The 24,034-nt window shown below is 39.3% G+C and overlaps 1 long non-coding RNA gene across 1 annotated transcript; it reads left to right on the forward strand.

The window, feature by feature from the left end:
• The first annotated feature begins 13,457 nt into the window (after positions 1–13,457).
• Positions 13,458–22,415, forward strand: LOC147004401 (uncharacterized). The gene is made up of 3 exons (XR_015047261.1): positions 13,458–13,513; positions 16,922–17,052; positions 22,291–22,415. It is a non-coding gene; the product is annotated as an uncharacterized LOC147004401 (long non-coding RNA).
• The last annotated feature ends 1,619 nt before the right edge of the window (positions 22,416–24,034 follow it).

Genomic DNA, 24,034 nt, shown 5'->3' on the forward strand with positions numbered 1-24,034 from the left:
ATCCTGAATTTCAGTGGTCAGAGCACTCTCTGCAGGCAAGCTCTCCTCTTACAGGAAAGATGCACAGATATCTGACATTCAGACCTGCCTCCTGGCAGAAGATTAAGGCCCGAAACAGGGCCTGTCCCAGAAGCTGTGTTGCTTCTGCCTGTTCCAGAAGCTGTTAGCTTCTGTAGTCCACACTCTCACCCGCGTAGAGTAGTCTCTGAGGGATCCAGGAACCAAGATGGCTCCCTCAGGTGCTCATGCAAAGCTCTCCCAGGTGGGGCGGACACCTCTCCTCTGCAGGTAAGGTGCCTGGATGTCTGGAGCATGAAACAGGGTCTGCCTCAGAAGCTGTGTCAGTTCTGCCTGCCCCAGAAGCTGTTAACTTCTCAACTCCTCAATTTCTTAAATGGAAATTCATGCTAAAATTTGGTTCCCTAATTACATTGAATGTACACTAACTAGCTATATTAATTCACTTTTCACAGATCAAAACATCCCCACATAAGAACTGGTAAGAATAGAAATCACTACATAGAAATCACTTTTCTTCCCTACTGTCTTTATATATAGGAATTGATTATTTTCTTAAATGAAACTTCATTAAATAGATTTAGAGGTTTTCAAATTGAGCTTAATAGAAAGAAAGAAGCAGAACCAACAGTTTCTGGATGAATGTTTTGGGAAAGGCAGGGTGTGGCTCTAACTTCCTGCTTTGCAGTGAGATTTGGTAGAAAAGGTGATTCTCTCAAATTCATGGAAACTCATTGGCCTCTAAGACTATGCAACCATCGTATTTGATGTTATGTAGATTGTTTCACTTGTAGTTCATATATAAGAATTGCATAAGCTTGTTTGCTTCTGCCTCCAGAGAGAGTCAAAAGTAGAGTGGCCTTCAAAGCTCAACCTCTGAGATCAGAAAAGGTCAAACACACAAACCAAGAAACTATTTTTGATAACTTGGCCTTGAAAGGATCGGCTTGGTCCCTGAGAGCTATTTAAAACCTGCTCTTGAGTCTCAGATGACACCAGCTCTTCCAATTACATATTTACAAGTCTCCCACTCCACAGCCAGGAGAGCCGATGTCACAGCCAGTGCCAGTCACATTTGAAAGTAGAGGCCACATAGAACAGAATAATCACCAGAATTACTATACACGCAGATTTTCTCTCATGTTCTTAGGGAATGTATATGAAACCTGCTTCCAAATATTATATAATACATTTTCACTGTAGTCATGGTTTTCTGGATGAATTTGAGTTATAGAAAATGAAATATTTAAAATATAAGATATCATCTGAGCGCTCCTGAGAATGAAGTTCTTAAGTTCATGGGTTCTAGAGCCAGACTGTCTATGACACATTGCACCATTTTCAATGTGTCTTAGTTGTTTTATTTGAAATGGCATTGATGGTACTAAGCACTCCATAGATTTGCTGTGAGAACCAAATGAGATTAATAGTTTGGAAATGGTAAGAAACATTCCCTGGGACACTGAGAATATGTCCATAGGATTCAACATCATTAGTGCAATGAAGAGATCCTGTCCTATACAAAGGCTTATTTCCATACATTCTAAAGAATGTAAAGCTGCAACTTCTTCTTCTTCTTCTTCTTTTTTTTTTTTTTTTTTTTTTTTTTTTGTGGCTCATGCCTGAGATTTCTTTTTTTTTTTAATTTATTTTTTTATTAGGTATTTTCCTCGTTTACATTTTCAATGCTATCCCAAAAGTCCCCCATACCCACCTCCCCACTCCCCTACCCACCCACTCCCCCTTTTTGGCCCTGGGGTTCCCCTGTACTGGGGCATATAAAGTTTGCAAGTCCAATGGGCCTCTCTTTGCAGTGATGGCCGACTAGGCCATCTTTTGATACATATGCAGCTAGAGACAAGAGCTCTGGGGTACTGGTTAGTTCATATTGTTGTTCCACCTATAGGGTTGCAGTTCCCTTTAGCTCCTTGGGTAATTTCTCTAGCTCCTCCATTGGGGGCCATGTGGTCCATCCAATAGCTGACTGTGAGCATCCACTTCTGTGTTTGCTAGGCCCCGGCATAGTCTCACAAGAGACAGCTATATTTGGGTCCTTTCAGCAAAATCTTGCTAGTGTATGCAATGGTGTCAGCGTTTGGAAGCTGATTATGGGATGGATCCCTTCATATGGCAATCACTAGATGGTCTATCCTTTCTTCACAGCTCCAAATTTTGTCTCTGTAACTCCTTCCATGGGTGTTTTGTTCCCATTTCTAAGAAGAGGCAAAGTGTCCACACTTTGGCAAATGGATGGACCTGGAGGGCATCATCCTGAGTGAGGTAACCCAATCACAAAGGAACTCGCACAATATGTACTCACTGATAAGTGGATATTAGCCCAGAAACTTAGGATACCCAAGATATAAGATACAATTTGCTAAACGCATGAAACTCAAGAAGAACAAAGCTGCAACTTCTAATAAAAGAAAATTGACATTACTGTTTATGTGATCATTTATCTATTTCTTTTCCCTTGCTCTAGTACAAAGAGGTCTCTATAAGACCTGGAATAATGAGTATGAAGATTATGGCTGCAAATATTAGATGGGCAAATATTTTTAAATAATTTCCACTTCTCTATACCTGAAATAACTTTTGTTCTTCACCTCAAATTCTATCTGTGCTGAAAATTTGTTCTCTCCTATTTAAAGTATCTTAGTCATTTACTGTTTATAAAACCCAGATATATAACTTTCTTTTCTTTCATTTCACTTAGATAAAATTCCTAAGATTTTTTTCTAGGTTTTAGAGACACTTATATTTGTGGGTGATGAAGGATCTGTGTTTCAGTTCTGTCTTTTCTCAGGCTTAGTTGTATCTTCCGTGGAGTTCTAAGTGCCTGGACTCAGTAGTTGGCCTCTTTCTTCATACCTCCCAAAACAGAACCCTGCTGTTAAAATAATCTGTTACCTTGGTACAAGTTGTCCTATAATGAGTGGATGGAAACTGCTTTGCAAAAACAAGCAAACAATCAAAAAAAAAATTATCACTCTCCTCATGAGGGGAGAAATGGTGGCAAAAGCCTAGCATTTTATGTCTTTTTCCTATATCTTTTGTTTTGTTTTGTTTTGTTTTTACAATGTCCTAATTCAGAAAACTAAAGACATCTAAAGTTCTCCTCTTTGTCCTTAAATCTCGTTACCATTGATTCCACCAATAAATCTGATTGGCAGACATCTTTATAATAAGGGACAAGAAAGTACCCTCAAGCAATGCCAGCCTCAAGGGACAAGCACTACTGAAATCAAGATAATTATCTAGGATAATGGAACAGTGCAGGAACCAAACTGCTCTCCTCAAGCAAAAAGGACTTCCTCAAACCATTTTGCAGAATCAGAGCTGAGAAAATGGTCAACCAGATCAACACCTGACCAAGACTGTTGAATTATGCATACTTTTTGCCCCTGCCCAATTTTTCTCTATGTAAACCTGAACCTAATGTCAGTATGCTGAAAATAGACAGACATACAGACACTGAATCCTATTATCTGTATTTCTCAATGTGGCCATATGAATTAGATACTCTGTCTCTTCCTTTCACTATTAATAACCTCCTTCATTGGCATACATATAGCCATGCCTTTTGAAGCTTCTAAGAACAGAGCTTTTTTTCCACAAAGCTACTAAGAGTGTGGCTTAAAGATCCTGTTACTGGGTTCCATAAGCTTAGCCATGGGATTCCCTGGCAAATCTTAATTCTTAGCCAGAAGGAGTTAGATTGAGGGGCTGACTACTTCCTGCTCATTTTACTCAAACAGCATTATTTACACTAAATCAGCCTTTTGTTTGTTCTGTATTGATAATTATTACTCCATAACACATTAGCCTAATACCAGTAGTTTAAAATGATTAACATGGATTATCTATTTTGCTACTCAGGAATTCAGAAGGAATTCACCTGGGTGTTTCTAGTTTAGGTCCTTTATGAGATTTCAATTAAAATGTCAGTCAAGCCTACGGTTATTTGAAAGTCTAGAAGCCGCTGGAAGGTCAAGTTCCAAGCACACAAAGTTCTCACTGGCAACTGACCAAAGGTCACAAATCCTCACCCGTGGGCTTCTCTCCCAAGCTACTGAAGGCAACTAGCTTCTTCCTCACCAGACAAACAGCACAAGGAAGTCACATTATGTTTTAAGAACAAGCTTTAGATCCTAAAGTTTAGATATTATCTCCCATCAAATCTACTATGCCAGCATGCACTGAGCAAGAAGACCACTTAAGGACATTACTATCAGAAGAAGGACATCACTATGGGCATCTTTGAGGGTAACATTCATATGAATATCATCAAGCTTCTATTCTTACATAGCTCCAATTGAGACTCAAGATACAAGTCATTCTTTCTGACCCTCAAACACATCAGAAATCATATAGACTCTAGAATGTACTTTCTGTGTTCTTTTTCTATTTCAAAGGTATTAACTACGTAACTCTGGGAAATTTAATGTTTCTGCTTCAAACGCTTTATGTATAAAATGAAGATATTGATTCTCACCATGAAGTTGTATGGTAGAATTTTATAGACAATTAATCTAAAATATTAGAGTCTTGTCACTGTCAACAGAAGATGCAGCTAGATGTTGTAAAGTGGGCAGCCCAAAGAGTTCTTTCCAGAGACCTCTATTAAAGTGCTGCCATGACCTTGACTTATATAGCAGAAAAGACTTGAAGGACTTAATTGGTGTGAAACAGTTTATTCTTATTAAGAAAAAGGTAGGACAAGCTTCAGTTTATTAATGGCATTAAATGATGTTTAAGAAAGGAACAATTACACCTATTTAAAAGCATGTATGTGTTGCTCAAGAGAATTATGGCTAAGTGTATTGACCACACACACACACACACACACACCTGATTTTGTGGCTTTTAATGTTACATTATTCAGAAGATATAATTTACATCTAAGCACAATTCATGAAGTAGCTTTGTGTGGCAAGAACCTTGAACCTTTAACCTTTACCCACTGAACCATTTCTCTGGGCCTCCAAAATCAATTGAAAACAAATGCTGGAGAGAATGTAGGAAATGATAAATCTACCTTTGATTCTTATTGCATAACTGTTACAATTTGATTATAAAATCTTTGTCTCAACCTCACATCTTTGAATAACTGGTCCTCAGAAGTTGGCACTGTTTGGGGGTTGTGAAACCTTTAGGATGTAGGGTAGGTGACTGATATGGGCCACTTAGACACGTGACTTATAGACCAGTCTTGATCCCAGCTCCAGATCTCTGCTTTCTGTCTGCTAATACAAAGTGGCCCTTTGCCCAGGCACCACCACAGAGGACATGCGGCGGTTCTACCTCATGCTCATCATGCCTCGACTACACTCATCATCGACTATACTCTCTGTACAATGAGCCAGAGTATATCCTTAATCCCTTAAGATATCTTGTTGCAACACAGTGGGCATTTTTCTCTCTCAATCATCTGGAGTTCAGAAACTTCATTTTGGAATTACAATGACAGTCAATTTAAGGGCTAGGGGTGAGTGTGGAATTGGGTGCTGTATATACTAACTTGCTAGATCCTCACAACAGATGCATGACAAAGGGTAACATAAGAAGTGATTGTCTATCCTCTGCCCCAAAGCTCTGAAAGACCAAGTGATGCAGATGAGAGAAGAAATATGTTTGGTTACGTTTGTGATGACACAAGTACTTCTAAAGTACTTGGGGCATCCTAAGCGATACAAGTGAGAAGACCATCTTTTTCTTTTAAGTAGGAGAAGCTCTTTTCAACATTAACTGAGTTTATGCAAATAAATGATGTGGAGGATCAGGCTGTTGCTAGAGGAACTAATCCTGATTAGAGGGATGTCTGCTGAAAGAGCTCAGGAGCTAGGAACAATCTCCACCCTTAATACACTATTTCGTGGGGGAAATATATACACTGTATACTATGAGAGAATAGCTGCCTAATCCTAGGACAAGCTTAATCCTTTTTATTTGTACTGTTTTATCATTTGCTTGCATAAAAGATTGTTCAAGCTTCAAATACTTTCAGAAGCTCACTAGTACAGTACTCAGTTATCTTTTAATTTTTCCCCTTAATGATCTCCAGTTTAACCCAAAATATTCTTTCAAGTGACCCAGAAGGACCTCTTTGTTTGCTTTACCCTTGTCCCATAACCTGTTCATTGCTTTAGTACTTTATGAATATGATTTACAAGCCAGTTGAAATCATTCATATCTACCGGAATGTATGCCCTATCTTACAAAGATCACATACCACCATGGCACTCGGGAAAAACACTAAAACCCTAGACTAAGTCCTTCATTCTCTCACAAATAAAAATCCTTTGTAATTCCATGAAAACAGTCCTACCTGCTCAATGAACTGGCCCTCAACACCACTTATCCCCACAGTGTCAGTGATGGGCCACACTCTTATTGTCTTTCTTGTATTCATGGGGGCTTCAGTCAGTAGTTACCAAGTATTTCTAATGATCGTGTGAGACAGCCCATCAGGTGCCAGATTGCTTTGTATTTCTGCGGGTTATGCATTCTTTGTCTCAAAGATGAATCTGGGTCATTATATTGCTCCATTTCTCTCCTTCTAGAGCATTCAGATTTGCTCTATCTGCCCCTATGTCTTACAGTCTTATGAACTGGGTTGTGAGAGGCTCTTTCAGTCCTGATAGAAACATCTTCCCTAATTTAAGGAGCTCAGATACAGAGTATCCCTAATGATCATAGCTTCCTGTTCTGTGCTGTTATTAATGCCCTTGCACGCACATTGTGCCCTTGACCCTAGTATAGCTGTCTTGTATGAGGCTATGCCAGTGCCTGGCAAATACAGAAGTGGATGCTCACAGTCATCTATAAGATGGAACACAGGGCCCCCAATGGAGAAGCTAGAGAAAGCACCCAAGGAGCTGAAGGGGTCTGCAACCCTATAGGTGGAACAACAATATGAAATAACCAGTATCCCCCCCCCCCCAGAGCTCATGTCTCTAGTTGCATATGTAGCAGAAGATGGCCTTGTTGGCCATCATTGGGAAGAGAGGCCCCTTGGTATTGCAAACATTTTATGCCCCAGTACAGGGGAACGCCAGGGCCAAGAAGCGGGAGTGAGTGGGTAGAGGAACAGGACGGGGGGAGGGTATAGGGAACTTTTGGGATAGCATTTGAAATATATATAAAGAAAATATCTAGTAAAAAATACTCATTAAAAAAAGTTGGAGGTGAGGAGCATCTTCTGCATGTCTGTCTCTCTTCTTCATTGCTGTGCAATTCTTCATGAGATGTGATGATCTAAATAAGCTTGGCCCAGGGAGTGGCATTATTAGGAAGCATATCCTTGTTGGAGGAGGAAGTGTGTCACTGTGGGGCTAGGCTTGGAGACCCTCCTCCTAGTTGCATGGAAGCCAGTCTTCTGTCTGCCTTTGGAACAAGATGGACCCATGCCTGCCTGGATGCTGCCATACTTCCTGCCTTGGTGATAATAGACTGAACCTCTGAACCTATAAGCTAGCTCCAATTAAATGTTGTCTTTTATAAGAGTTGTCTTGGTCATGGTGTTTCTTTACAGCAATGGAAACACTAAAACACTCAGTTTCTGAATTTTTCCCCAGTAGGGTTTTTCCACACAGACCAAATTTGCACCATCCTAACGATCTTTTGTTTGTTTGTTTTTTGTTTTGTTTTTTGTTTTCGAGGTACTTGGAATCAAACTCAGGGCCTTGTCCATAGTAGTAGTACTATAGTAGTAGGTCTTGTCCTACTGAGCTATATCCTCAGACTCTGAATTTGTACTTTTCTTTGCATCTTTGCTATTGATAAGAAATTGTGAGCTTATATTTATATCTGTCATCTTCCCCCTTTTCCAATTTTCATGGCAAAATAGAGGTGAATGAGGGAAAGAGAATCTGCATGTATTTTCTTCCTTGTACTCTTTCCTTACATGAACAAATTCAGACAGCAAGGCCTTAAGTACATCTTACTCCCACAGCAAAGTCCAAGCAAGAACCAACCCCACCTGCTTATAATCCTACCACTCATTTGCTACTTTCAAGGATTGAAATTCATTCCTTAATCCATCAATCATTTGGGGAAGCATCCCCATTTGTAAGATGACCCCAATTTATAAAGGAGATATGACACCACATAGAGTATGAATGACACCTGGGATTCTCTCCAAGCATATTCTGGTCTCAGGAATTCCAATCCACAGAAAACATTCAACTCCCTCTACAAGAAGACACTGTCTCATATCACATTCATATGGGGAAAGATGTAGCCATATTGTGATTGCCTCTGTTCAGCCTCAGTTTCATGTGTTATATAACACATCATAAATGCTATGAAAATGTTCTACAACTTGTGTTTGGTCCTGTCATTTGGTCCTTTTTGGACACCAATTGTATAATGTGACTTTTCCTGAGAAGATATGAATGCTTGTTAAAACCAGGTAGGACATCAACAAACAGAAGCAATTCCATCTGAGCCTAGACTAGTGAACCAATGAATTTACTAAGACTACTTACAGGGCCATAGAGTCATATCTACAGGTGTGTCAGTGAGTTGAAGGCAAGGCCATCCCCAAATAGTCCACCAATATAAGCTATGATTCTGAAAAGCTGCACCCATAGAGCTCCCTGCCAGATTCTCATTCTGCCCCACCAGATAATCTCTCCACAGCAATTTCTGACTGTACTTCCAACCTTGGAGAGGAGCCTTGGGAACCATAACTTTTGAAGCATCCTGAGGCTTCTTGTGTCCTATGAGTCTATATCACCTCTATGAGTGAGGTGTTTCAATTCAGAAGAAATGGCTGCACACACACACAAAAAATAGCCAATTCAGACTACTTGAGAAAACCTTAAGGAAATTTCAAAGTTATATAAAAGTTACCAAAAAAAAAATAGCCAGGCAGAGGCAGGAGGGTTAGTTCAATTCCAACTTGGAAAGTTACAGGCCAGTAGGAACTACATATAGAGTCATCCTGCCAAGGCAGATAGCTAGGAAGGGAGGGAATGAAAATTAGGAAAGAGGAGGGGAAGAATGGGAAAGGGATTGAAAGAGAGGGAAACAGAGTTTGGAAGAAATACAAAGTATTCAAAATTGTGTTTATAATCATCACACAAATTCTACAAATGATAATGTGTTACTGAAACAAGAAACAGGGAAAATTATGGTAACATGGGAAGAGAAAGGCACCCTACCCCTCAGTCTACTCAAAGCTTCCTGCCAGCTGAGAACCAAGAATATGGCCCAATTAGCAACATTTGCTGTGAATGTTGCCAACAGAGAGAAGATATTTCTTTTATATGGAAATATTTTCAAATAACAAATATTAAAATAGTAATAAACTAGAATTAAGGCATGAGCATATACATATTTGTGTATGGGCTTGTCAGTTGGCAACAGGAATGGAGACAGTTCCAGGAAGTGAAGCAGTCACTTTAGGGATTTATACTCAGGTAAAGCTGGGTTCTTGACTTCAACACAGAAAACATGGGACACTTTCGGGATTAGAAGACTGGCAGAGTTGGAGGTTTATTGGCTATGCTTTAAAATAGATTTCAAGTGCCATCATTAAGAGAATGAAAGACCCCTGGAAGAAAATAAAATGCATTACAGAGCACAGTGTGGGCTCCTCTAAGACAGACTCGTGCTTCATTGTCTTTACAACTGTCATATATAGTATCTGGGGTTTTTTGAGCTGCTGTCTTCAATAGACTGCTGAGAAAACTAAGTGAGATCATAGAGGAGTTCCTGAAGGTTATTGTTCCCATGGTAAATTCTAGAACATGGAGACAAAGGAAAGTAGGATATCTTTAATGCCAACAAAGTTAATAGTTGTTCTAGCTTGCCCTCTGTTACATCAATAAGACACTGATCCAAGCAACTATGGGAGGAAAAGGTTCATTTGGCATACAGATTGCAGTCCATCATCAATGGAGTCCAGGGTGGGAGGTCAATACAGAAACCTTGAGTTAGGAACTGAAGCAGAAATCGTGGAGTAATGCTAGCTTGCTCAACTACCTGTCTCAGACAGCCCAGGTCCACTTGCCTAGTGAAGGCACTGCACACAGTGGAATGGGCCCTCATACACTAATCAGCAATTAAGAAAATGCCTCACAGGTATGGTCACAGTCCAACCTGATCCAGGCAGTTCCTCAGTTTAATCTCCTTCTTCCCAGGTGACTTGGGATTTTGTCAAGTTGTCCAATGATGCCGTGACAGAAATCATGTTTGAGATTCCCAGAAAACATCTGGGTAAGGAATGAGGTCCACATTTCTGTTATCAGAACATAAGTTATTTATATATGAAAGGAATATTCTTTTTGCTAGGAACCTTCAGAACATATATTAATCATAGTGAAATTTTGTTTCTCAAGACTCCAGTGTGAGGGGCTCCTTTCTCTTTTCATGTCCCCTAGATTTTCTTGTCTCACTCTTCTGGGTGTCTTCCAAGAATCCAGTAAACACAAGGTTTTTCTGGAAGAACAGTCAGTGCCCTTAAACACTGACATTTTAATCTTGGGGTCAAATCCAGATTTTCTGGAAGAGTAGTCAGTGTCCTTGAACACTGAGCCATCTCTCCAGCCTTTTTAGTCTAGTCATTCTGACTGGGGTAAGATGAAATCTAAAAGTAGTTTTAATTTGCGTATCCTTGGTGGCTACAGATATACAATACTTTTGAAGTGTCTTGGCATTTATATTTCATCTTTAGAGAACTCTGTTTAGCTCTATGCCCCACTTTTAAAATTGGGTTGTTGTTTTGTTGTTGTTTGTTTTTTTGTTTTGGGGGGTTTCAAGACAGGGTTTCTCTGTATAGCCTTGGCTGTCCTGGAACTCACTTTGTAGACCAGGCTGGTCTCAAACTCAGAAATGCGCCTGCCTCTGCCTCCCGAGTGCTGGGATTAAAGGCATGCACCACCACGCCCGGCTGTTTTATTTTTTAAGGTTACTTTTTGTTTTTATTTTTCAGTTTCGGTTTAATTATACACATAGTCTAGATACTATCCCTCCATCATATGTATAGCTGGGAATATTTCTCCTTTACCTTTTTACTAGAGTGATTGTCTTTGCCTTTATTTTCATAAATTAATTTTATTAATTATTTGTCTTAATTCCAGAGCCCAGATGGTAGGAGAATCAACCCTTGCAACTTGTCCTTTCATCTCTGCACAAGCACTGCACATGTACACACACAAAGAAAGAGTAAAATATAATAAAACTTAAAATAAATAAAACAATATCAATCTTTAATATACTTCTTCTGAATTTATAAATATTTATCTGGCATTTTTTCCTGGAAATAAAGGTACTAGCGCATTTTTTAGCACTTTTGTCTTATATGAATTGTGCCTTTGTTTGGAATATACTTAAGAAGTTGCTGTTGTTCTTATAGTTTCCTATTTTTGTATCTATTCATCACACAACCTGCATAAGAAAACACCTGATAATTATAAATCTGTAATATTCAAATGAACACAAAGAAATATAATTTAAAGAATGTTACTAGTAAAACCGATATCCCACTGGGGAACAAACAGTATAGTCTCATGAACTATGATTTATTGTGATCATGCCAGTGATGGAGTATGGTTTACTATGAAGCTCCTTAAACCATTGCTGCATATTTCTCTGATGCTACAGAAAACAACAGATGAGCTAATGACCCAGCAATGGATGTATAACAAGTTGAAGAGCAAAACTGAATGCAGGCTATGATCTCAGAAGGCATGTATCAGGATCCATACTCCCGGCGCATCCAGCCTCCTGAACGCAGTAGGATTATGAGTTACAGGTAGTGACTCAGATTTTCCTTGGAGCAACACTGGTAAGCAATCTCAGAGTAGGAAAAGGTCCCATAAATCCATAAAACATATGGCTATGTCATAGACAGAATACAGCAGGTTTACTATGTTGTCCTATATGACTATGTTCAACTACTGTGTGCCAAACAATATTATTACACATAGGCTATAACAACAAAGAAAATAGGTGATATTTTTGCTTTCATAGAATGTGCATACTAGAGAAGGTAGCAAAATGAAGACCATATCATAGGGCTGTGCTGGAAGCAAAGCAGGGAAAACATATAGAAAGTAAGACCTTAATTAGTACAAAAGCTTAAAAAGTATGAGTGATGACTGGCAGCATACACTCTTGATCTCAGCAGGGGCAGAGGCAAGCAGATCTTTATGAGTTCAATGCTAGCCTAATCTACAGAAAGTCTCAGGCTAACCAAAGCAATATAGCAAGACCTTTTCTTTAAAACACACACATATTTTTTCTAAATATATATAAATAAAAATTAGATATATAAATTCTATTTATATACTAATTAATATATAATTATATTATATAATTAAATTAAATAACAAGATAACATTTAAATATATTTTAAAGAAGTACAAGCTATGAGCCTCTGAGAAGTTAGCTAGCTAATCTAAGGTCACTTTGCTAATGAGTATAGATATAGAACCTGCCCTAGGGTTTTTTTTTTCATAACCTCTGTGTGGTTCTTATGGTTCTTTTAGTTAATTACATTCACTACTTGATGAAAAAGAGCAGAGTAGAGAAAAAGAGGGAGAGAGAGAGAGAGAGAGAGAGAGAGAGAGAGAGAGAGGAAGAGGAAGAGGAAGAGGAAGAGGAAGAGGAGAGGAGAGGAGAGGAGAGGAAGAGGAAGGAAGAGGAAGGAAGAGGAAGAGGAAGAGGAAGAGGAAGAGGAAGAGGAAGAGGAAGAGGAAGAGGAGAGGAGGGGACAGAGGAGACAGGTGGGGGTGGTAGAGAGATGGAGAGACAGAGAAATGGAGAGAAGGAGAGTGATCTTGGGATTTTTGAGAAGGTAAACCTCAGAGTGATAACACTGCTGATAAACATAACACACCCACCAACCCTCTGCCAATGCTAACTGCAAGGAACCAAGCTCTTCTTAATTGGCCCTATAACATTCAAAACACACTGGATAACACAATTTGGAAAGATATTCTAGCACTGAACTACACCCTCAGGCCAATCTCTTATCTGTTTACTAAATTTCCATTGTATCATGAGTTTTTTGAAGAAAGTAACTTATTTCTTTATTTTCATAGTCATCATATTAAGCATAGTCCCCAGACAGCTTGTCACCAAGTGGCTGCTGCACAAATATGTTAGCTATTAAAGTAGATTTTGAGAAGCTTGATGTGTGTATGAATGTTTATGTGTGTGTATGAATGTTTATGTGAATGTGTGTGTGTGTGTGTTCCTAAGGATTGAACCCAGAGCTGTGCTCATGCTGAGCTACATCTGAAGCCCACATATAAGTCATTAAAAAGCCGAAAGGGGAAGAGAATTATAAGACAATCTCTGCTATATATTCTGAACATTTTAAAGTCTAGTTATACTGTTACAGTCTCTAGAAACTCAGTAACTGCCTTGGCTTTCTGATAGAGTAGTTAATTTTAACTGTCAATTTTACTGGATTAAGAAATGACTAGGAGAATGCTGACAAGCATTGGAGTGTCTGGAACACATATTCAAAGGCAATTTGACTGTAAGTTCTCACTCTTTTCAATAAATCAATCCCTTGATAATTTTATAATATGTTACCCTTAATAAGTGATGGTTAAGAGTAGGAATTGGGGTTTAATTAGAGGAATTGTTGGGGAGATGTTCTTGGGGTTATAATTTGCCTTAACTCTGCCTATCACCCTATTTTTCTAATGATTCCTTTTTGCCACAAAGTGACTTGCTTTGTCCTGCCCTACCTCCTGTGATAAACCCTCTGAAACCATGAAAACAAATCTTTATTCCCATAAACTATTTTCCATGTGCATTTTGTCACAGGGACACAAAAACCTACCTGAATAGATAATTTAAAATCATTCACTGAAACAATGGACATGGCAATATTTTCTGAAGCTTCTTGACCTTGTAGTATAGCTAGAATCACTAAGGGAAAGTTCAAAGCAAACTGTTGAGAATGAAGGAAGCCTGACTAACAGGAGGGAGACAAAGATGAATAATAGAGAGTAGTGAAAGGAGAGGAAGCATATCTCAGTAGTCATATCTGTAGTCATATCCGTAGTCATATAATCTTGATGAGAATGAGCAAAAGGTCCTGTAGCTGATGAAAGGAGATTTAGACATGCAAGGTGTATAGGGCATGTTATCAAGTTTAATACCAATCACTATTATAGGTAAAGAAAGTTCTTATAATTGCCAACTTGAGGGAAGTATTGTAGAGACAAAAGATCACTAATGAAGTCATAGTATGTCACATAGATGTATATGAAAACAGAACCTCAGCAATATTGTAGTTGGGACCGTGCCTGGTGTATGGAATCCCAGCATTGAGGATGCAGAAGGAGGAAGATCTAGAGTTTGAGAATAATCAGGCATTGAGGATGCAGAAGCAGGAAGATCTAGAGTTTGAGAATAAGCAGGACTGAAAGAAAAAAGTAAGGATTACTTTAATGGTAGAAATTAAGACATTCTAAAAGAATTTAGGTTGCATTTTTTTAAAATCTGGGGGAAAAAAAGCCACCAATGAGATGGCTTAGCAGGTAAAGGTATGCTACCAAGCTTTATGGACTGTATTCAATTTCTGGGACCATCATAATTAGGTAAGTGACTCCCATAGTTTGTTGTCATACACACAAACACACACACACACACACACACACACACACACACACACACACGCACAAAAGATGTAGTTTTATTTTGTTCAATATAAAAGTTTTTTAATGAAGATGTTTTAAACTTTAAAAGTAGAGGTAAGCCATAAAATAGAGCCTCCTTGGGGATAGGATTGCTCTAGAGTTCAGTAGCTGTAATTTATAGTTGAAGGAAAAGTTATTGGTTTCTCATAAAACAATGAGAATTTCAGCATTATAAAATTAAAGTGACATCATGCAGTTTAAGTACTTTAATAGCTCTCTGAGTCCACTTTGTATGGCTTATCAGTTATTTTTATTTCACTTTTAAATGTCACTTTGCAACTAGCCTCTTTCTTACTTTAAAGTTTCTGGGTGGTGGTGGTGATGTGTGTGTGTGTGTGTGTGTGTGTGTGTGTGTGTGTGTGTGTGTGTGCGCACGCGTGCATGTACGTGTGTGACACAGAGCACCTTTGGAGGTCAGAGAACAACTCTCTTTAATCTGCTTCCTCCATAAGTCCAGGGATTGAGTCCAGGCTATCTGGCTTGTTTTCCACGCACTTTTGTCTGCTGAGTAGATCACTGGCCTTCAAGTTCCCTCTCTTGTTTATTGTTCCCATGCTGGCTTAAGAACTGGTTCTGGCACCTCTTAAACATGTCTATACATTTTTCATCCATTATATTCTACAAAATCATTGGAAATCACTTTAGGGAGAACAATTTAGAAAAACTAAATTACTCCAAAACTGTCTTCCTATAACATTTAAGCTATATACCAGCTAATATGTTTTTAACAAAAGTTATGAGAAAAAAACCCACAAAATTTAGAAACAAAGTTAGGTAATGCAGTGTACTAAGGCGCCTTAACTCTCTTATTTTGATGGAGAAAATATCTCACCATAGTAAAGCATGTGCAAATGTATACACCCAACACTGCACAGAGGAGAACACTAGCAGTTTGTTAGTCACATGCACTCATGGGTCAGGGAAGAAAACTCAGTGTACCTCACAGTACTAATGAGACTACATGGGGAAGAGAATGAGGCAGCAAGAGCTGTCATGGAGAGGATTCAGGCTTGGTACAAAGAGATGGGATGCCTCCGGCTTCCCACTTGAAGTTGTAGTTTGTTTGTTTAAACAATTGTGCAAGCTGACATAGAAGAAATATCCATGAGTGGAAGACTGAGTAGGGATTCATCTGGTCTAGATGAAAGAGTCATTGACTAGGTGAGGAGACCTACATGATGACAATGCCTGTGAAGAGCTATAGAATTCACAGGATGTTAGGATATGGTAAGGCTCAAAGATGTTACAGGAGATCTTGGAATGTTAGGACTTACTCCTTTTCTGCAGAGTCAAAAAAATCCCAAGAATTCTCTGTTATTCTGCTTTTTAGATTTTGGATTAAAATGAAACGAATTATCATACTTTTGTCATAGAAATGAGTGATGGGCAAAATTCATTCAATAAGAAAAAACTAACACTCTGTGAAGAATTTAGTTGGATTTTTGATAGGGATTGCATTGAATCTGTAGATTGCTTTTGGCAAGATACCCATTTTTACTATATTAATTCTGCCAATTCAAGAGCATGTGAATTTCCATCTTCTGAGATCTTCTTCGATTTCTTTCTTCAAAGACTTGAGGTTCCTATCATACAGATCTTTCACTTGCTTAGTTAGAATCACACCAAGGTATTTTATATTATTTGTGACTATTGAGAAGGGTGTTGTTTCCCTAATTTCTTACTCATCCTGTTTATCCTTTGTGTAGAGAAAAGCCATTGACTTGTTTGAGTTAATTTTATATCCAGCTACTTCACTGAAGTTGTTTATCAGGTTTAGGAGTTCTCTGGTGGAATTTTTGGGGTCACTTATATATACTATCATATAATCTGCAAATAGTGATATTTTGACTTCTTCCTTTCCAATTTGTATTCCTTTAATCTCCTTTTTTTGTATAATTGCTCTGGCTAGGACTTCAAGTACTATTCATTGTGGGAAGCCACATACGCCATTATGTGCAGTAGAGTTTTTTGCCAAGTCACTGCCTGGCCCAAGGCATGCAAATGAGGTACTGAAAGCATAACCAATCGGGTGTAGACACACCTCTCCTAGGCCTATATAAGCAGTGCCAGTTCTGGGGCTTGGGGTCTTTTCGATTCTGCAATCAAGCTCTCCCAATAAACGTGTGCAGAAGGATCCTGTTGTGGCATCTTTCTTGCTGGCGAGTCAGGTGCTCACAAGTGGTGCCAAAACCCGGGATGAGACATCTTCAGGTACGAGCAAAGACCCCCTGTTACAGGGAGGATTCAGAGCTGCATCACAGGGAGGAGAAGTGTTCCTGCAATAAAGGCTGTTGAGAAGGATTCGACTTTGTGGATTCAGAACTCTTCAGCTGGGGAACAGCACTTCAGCTGGGGAACAGCGGTACCGGTAAGTAAAAAGAAATTAATGTAAGTCTCTGAGAGGTATGCTTTCCTACGGAATAGATCCGGTAATTGTTGCTGGGGTTGTGCTGCTTGTTTTCTTTCTTGTCCTGATATTGTGTTATTGTCTTAATTGTCATCGCCCTGGACACGAGTTGTATGTGCTGGGAATAGCTTGGCAGATACATACGACTATAAAGTGAGTGTAGATAAACTCATGAGTTGATCTTGGGACTAAGAATTACATGTAGATAAGTGAGTGTCTCAAGGACACTTTAGTCCAGGACGACCATGGGTACTGGCCAGTCTATGCCATTAGTAGGGCCGGTGCAAGCCTTACTTAACGAACGAGGTCTAAAGATTTCTGAAAATACAGTGAGAGGGTTCTTAAAAGAGATAGACAGACTAGATCCTTGATTTGCCCCCACTGGGTCGCTGACACTACCTAGTTGGGAAAAGTTAGGGAGAGATATAGCGAGAGAGGAAGTTGAAGGGAAAGTGAAAGCAGGAACAAGACCACTCTGGAAGTTGATTAAGGCTTGTATCCAGGACAAGAAATGGGAACCAGCTGTTAAGGAAGGGCAGCGACTTTTGCAGAAGCACCAGGAAAGCATGTCAGAAACAGAGAGAAATGAAAAGGAAGGAGCACACAGAAAAATAAGTAAAGGAAGAGATATAAAAAGAGAAAAGGAAAAGAAACCAAAATATAGAGATTCAAAAGATAATATAAAGAATGAAGATCGAAAAATTAAGTCAATCTACCCTCCTCTCAAGGACTTTGAGTTATTAGAATTATCTAGCTTGGAGGACTCGGAATTATCAGCAGGGGAGGAGGAAGATTTAGAGGAGGCTGCTGCAGAGTATGAGGCGGAAAGATATGGTCCAATAGGGAGGAGTATCAGTGCTCCCCCACCACCTCTGCCTTATACAGAAAAGAATACAATTGGCAATGGCCACTCTTTTTGCACTCCTAGAAGGTTGCAGAAAATATGTCAGGCTTTTCCTGTTTTTCAGGATCAAGCTCAACAACGATATTATGAGCCAATATTGCATAAACAAGTGAAAGATTTAGCAGAGTCAGTGAGGACCTATGGAGTCAATGCCTCTTTTACTCAGTCCCAAATTAATAGACTGGCTCACCATGCCATGACTCCTTCTGATTGGATGAGTGTGTTAAAGGCATGTCTTACGATGGGACAGTATCTAGACTGGAAGTCTATATGGCATGATCTGGGTTTGAGTCAGGCCTGTGCTAATGCTACTGCAGGGCAACCAGCATGGAGCTTTAAAATGCTTACAGGTCAGGGTATTTGGAAAAACAATCAATTAGGATACCCAGTGCAGGTCTATGATCAAATCAATCAGGCAGCAGTGAAAGCTTGGAAAGCATTGCCTAATCGAGGAGAGGTATCTGGTAATTTGACAAAAATTATTCAGGGAGTTAATGAGCCATTCTCTGAATTTGTGGCTCGCATGATGGAAGCAGCCGAATGCATATTTGGTGATTCTGAGGCCCTAATGCCACTAATTGAACAATTAGTTTATGAGCAATGTACCAAAGAATGCAGAAATGCTATCACACCTTGGAAAGGGAAAGGACTACAGGCATGGATGAAGGCCTGTAGAGAAATAGGAGGACCCCTTTCAAATGCAGGGCTGGCTGCCGCAGTTTTGATGGCACAAACAAAAGGAATAACCTGCTATAGTTGTGGACAAATAGGTCACATGCAAAAGCAGTGTACAAAGGGTAGAAAGAGTAGGTTTGAAAAGAAGGTACCAGGTATTTGCTCAAAATGTGGGAAAAGAAGACATTGGGCAAATGAATGTAGATCAGTCAGAGATATAAAAGGAAGGCCAATACCTCAGTTTAAAGTGCAACAGCCAAAAAACGGAGTGAGGGGCCCCCGTCCCCAGGGCCCCCAAATGTATGGGGCACTCCAGAACACAGTGTCCATGAGGCCACCCAAAGACCGAGGAGAGCCACTCCGGGTTCAGCAGGATTGGACATCTGTGCCACCTCCAGAGTAATTCTTACACCTCAAATGGGGTGCCAACCTATTTCTTCAGATTTTAGAGGTCCCTTACCAAAGGATACAGTGGGCCAACTGTTGGGTAGGTCCTCTTCTGCCTTGAAAGGATTGATGATACATCTCGGAGTTATAGACTCAGATTATGAGGGACAAGTTAAGATTATGTGTTCTGCACCACGAGGTATCATGGCCATTTCTCCTGGAGATCGCATTGCTCAATTGCTGATTCTTCCTAGTTTGCATAACATGTTCTCTAGTAGCCAGAATTCCCGAAGGGATAAGGGATTTGGTTCTACAGGAACTAATGTGGCCTACATTTCTTTAGATTTGGATAATCGTCCCACTTTACAATTACAAATAGAAGGAAAAACCTTTAAAGGTATAATGGATACAGGAGCGGATAAAAGCATTGTATCCAGTAACTGGTGGCCTGCTTCTTGGCCTGTTAATCAATCATCACATAGCCTACAAGGATTAGGATATGAGGCTACCCCAACTATAAGTGCAAAATTCTTACAATGGAAGGATAAAGAAAGAAGGACAGGGCTTTTTCAACCTTTCGTGCTCCCTTTACCAGTAAATTTATGGGAAGAGATGTGTTGTCAGCCATGAATTTTATATTGACTAATGATTATTCTCAGAAAAGCAAGGAAATGATGAAAGGAATGGGACATATACCTGGACTAGGTCTTGGAAAAAATTTACAAGGCAGAATTTCACCAGTTAAAGCCACAGAAAAAGCAGATAAGAAAGGACTGGGTTTTTTCTAGGGGCCGCTGAGGAGCCTTTGCCCATTCTGTGGCATACGGAGGACGCGGTGTGGATGCCTCAGTGGCCTTTACCCTCTGAGAAGTTAAAAGCAGCTAAAGAATTAGTACAAGAACAATTAGACCTAGGGCATGTAGAACCCACGCAATCACCCTGGAATACCCCTATTTTTGTTGTAAAGAAGAAATCAGGTAAATAGAGATTGCTACATGACCTATGAGCCATTATTGCACAAATGCAAGTTATGAGTCCTGTACAAAGAGGACTCCCCCTACTCTCAGCTCTACCTAAGGATTGGAGAATTATAGTAGTGGATATTAAGGACTGTTTCTTTTCCATTCCACTAAATAAGAAAGATAAACCTAGATTTGCATTTATCCTGCCTTCTACTAATCATATGGAGCCTGATAAAAGGTATCAATGGCGGGTATTACCCCAAGGAATGACAAATAGCCCTACCATATGTCAGTTATATGTAGGAAAAGCTTTGCAACCAGTTAGAGATAGTTTCCCCTCCTTAAAAATCTGTCATTATATGGATGATATCTTGGTATGTGGACCTGAAGAAGAAAGTATGCAGCAAGTTTATGGCTTGCTTAATGAAACTTTAAAAAATAATGGCTTGATTATTGCACCAGAAAAGGTACAGCAGTCTAATGTTCGTCATTTTGGGGGAGCCACTATTACTTTATGGTGTGTTACCCCACAAAAGATTAGTATAATAAAAGATCATTTAAAGACATTAAATGATTTTCAAAAATTATTAGGGGATATAAATTGGATTAGACCTTATTTAAGGATCCCTACTTCGGAACTGAAACCTTTATTTCAAATTTTAGAAGGAGAATCACATATTACCTCATTGAGACAGTTAACACCTGAGGCTTCTGAAATTCTTAGGAGGGTAGAAAGAGCTTCCAAAGGGCACAAGAACATTTGTACCTATGCATATTACGAACTATAAATTTGCCAACTGCTGTGTTATGGCAAAATGGCCCTTTAGTATGGATATATTCACATATGTCCCCTAATAAAACTATAGAGCATTATCCCACCATGGTGGCAAATATGGCCCATAAAGGTATAAAAAGTTCAATTACTCACTTTGGAAAAATGCCTGATAGCATAATTATTCCATATACTGCCAGAAAAATGCAAATATTGTGTGCTACCGTAGATGAATGGGCCATTCTTAGATGTAGTTATTCTGGTTAATTGATAATCATTATCCTAAACATCCTTTATTACATTTTATGCTATTGCATCCAATGATATTTCCAAAGGTGACAGCTAATACCCCTATAAAGGGAGCCATTGATATTTATACAGATGGATCCAAAACAGGAATTGGAAGTTATGTGATTAATGAAAAGGCTGTGCGGTTGCAATTTACACCAGGAGCCCCTCAATTGGTGGAATGTTTGGTGGTTTTAGAAGTTTTTAAAAGGTTCCTTATGCCCATAAATATTATCTCTGATTCTGTTTATGTGGTTAATGCTGTATTAGCATTAGAGACTGCTGGAAATTTTAAGCAGTCTAGTCCAGTATCTGAAATTTTGATGAAAATACAGGATTGCATTTTGATGCATGAGCATCCCTTTTATATTCAACATATTAGAGCACATACATCATTACCTGGACCTATGCTTAAGGGAAATGCAATTGCTGATTCAGCCACCAGAGATATGGTTTTGCTATCACAAAGTTCTATACAAGGTGCTAAGAATTTTCATCAACTTTATCATGTCCCTGCTTCTACATTGCGACAGAAGTTTAAACTCACACGAACAGAAGCTCGAGATATTGTCTTACAGTGTGGTAAATGTGTATAATTTATTAATGCACCTTCTGTGGGCGTTAATCCTTGCGGATTGCGACCCCTAGATATTTGGCAGATGGACGTCATGCATATCCCAGCTTTTGGTAAATTACAATATATACATGTGTCCATCGATACCAGTTCTGGTGTCCTACCTGCCTCTCCCTTGACAGGGGAAAAGGCAGTTCATGTCATATCCCACTGCTTAGAGGCTTGGACTGCATGGGGCAAAACCCTGCTGCTAAAGACAGATAATGGTCCTGCATATACCTCTTCTAGATTTAGTCAATTTTGCAAACAAATGCAAGTGAAACATATTACTGGATTGCCCTATAATCCACAGGGCCAAGGCATCATTGAAAGAGCCCATCGTACTTTGAAACAATATTTGCAAAAACAAAAAGGGGGAATAGAAGCTATGATGCCAAAGATGGCTCTATCCCTTACAATATTTACTCTTAATTTTTAAAAATTGGATGATGCTGGAAGATCACCATCTGAAAGGCACAGACAATGGCCTCAACCGCCCAATGAAATGGTCAAATGGAAAAATGTCCTTGATAATAAATGGTATGGCCCAGATCCCATATTAATCAGATCCAGGGGAGCTATTTGTGTTTTTCCACAGGGTGAAGATGATCCACTTTGGGTTCCAGCGCGACTGACCAGAACCGTGAATCCCAAGATGATCCTGTTATTCTTACTCCTGATGATTGAGACAGGGATAAGTATACCTTTGTGGGCCGTAGTGAGATCATGGTCAGTACCCTTACCGGTACATTCCAATTCCTCTACCTTGCCTTTGTTCTTTGCAACTGAATGTTTTTTGGATGCGCCTTGTGCACGACAAACTCCTCAAGAGCCACGGGTGTATAATAGTACAAGTTTTCATTTAAATTATATACTATGCTTTGTGCATAATGTGGATAAACCTTTTACACCCTGTATGTTTTTAAAGAAAAAGATTATCTCTAATTGGGCAGATCCCATTAACCAGAATAAAGTGAGCTCTGGAGTTTTATTTAATGCTTTAACACAAGTTGTTCAAGGAGCACAATCAGGCTCAAGTGATGTTGGAAATAATGTAACTCACCTATAAACATCACCAGTATTATGATAAAGGGAAATGTGACTATTCCCAAAAGATCACGATGGCCTGTTGGCAATGCTACTGCTATATGCAGCATGCCCTAGTGTCATCCGGACCTTGCATTTCCTATAGTTTTTTCACCTTGTCAATCAAAAATTTTTCCTCAGAAAGAAGTAGCAAAGGGTTTTGTTTTGTCACCTCCATTGGATTTTGCCGTAATGAATGATAAAGGAAATGCTACAGGAAAAGAAAATATTTGGCCATATTACCAATGGATTTTAAGTAATGAGACAGGTGCTAGTACCAGTTTGTCAGCCTTTGCATTGCTGACTGGAACCTTTCATGAGATATTGAATGTTTCTGCCACACATTCCAATGCCTCTGCTCATTTAGATAATGTGACATCTAATACAGTTATCAGAAATAAGACTACTTCTCCAGTAGAAGTTTGTGTCAATCTTCCATTTTTCTTTATATTGCCTGAATTTCAAAACAATACAGAATGGTTAGATTGTACAAATGTCACTTGTTTTTTGATGCAATGCTGGAATGGAACCAATTTCTTAGCCTTAGTGGTACATCTACCAACCTTTGTCCCTGTGCCTGTTGAGGCAGATCCAGAGCAGTTCCCAATTATGAGTCTTGTGCGGCAAAAGAGAGGTTTTGGAATCACAGGTGCCATTGCTACTGCCATTGTGGTGTCTGCAGCATCAGCGGTTCCGGCAGGAATTGCTATGGCCAATCAAGTTAATACTGCTGACACCATAAGTCAGATAGCAGAAAAAAACATCTGAGGCATTGCTTACCCTGCAAAGGGTGGATTCTCATATCGCCTTAGGGTTAATGTTAGTGAATCAAAGAGTGGATATTTTACAACATAACATGGAACAGATGATGGATGTCATGCAAATGAGTTGTGTGGCATCAACTCCGCATGTGTGCATTACTCCCATTAGGTATATTAATGATTTTTTTATTAAAAGTACAGATTTATCGAATTATCTGAAGGGGGACTGGTCACAGAAGCTGGAAAGGTTGCAGATGAAGCTGCAGATACAGATTCTGAACCTTAATGGAACCAGTGACCCTTGGAGACTTTACCTCTTGGCTTACCTCTGCATTTTCTCACTTTAAGGAATGGGTGGGAGTGATTTTGTTTGGTGCTACCATATGCTGTGGACTGGTATTCATGCTTTGGTTGGTTTGCAAATTCAGAACCCAACAAAAACGTGACAAGGTGATTATAACTCAAACACTTTTAGCCATTGAAAACGGCGCCTCC

This window comes from Mus caroli, unplaced genomic scaffold (assembly GCF_978045245.1).
Source record: "Mus caroli unplaced genomic scaffold, Mus_caroli_1 scaffold_6, whole genome shotgun sequence".
In the NCBI taxonomy this organism is placed as follows: domain Eukaryota; kingdom Metazoa; phylum Chordata; class Mammalia; order Rodentia; family Muridae; genus Mus; species Mus caroli.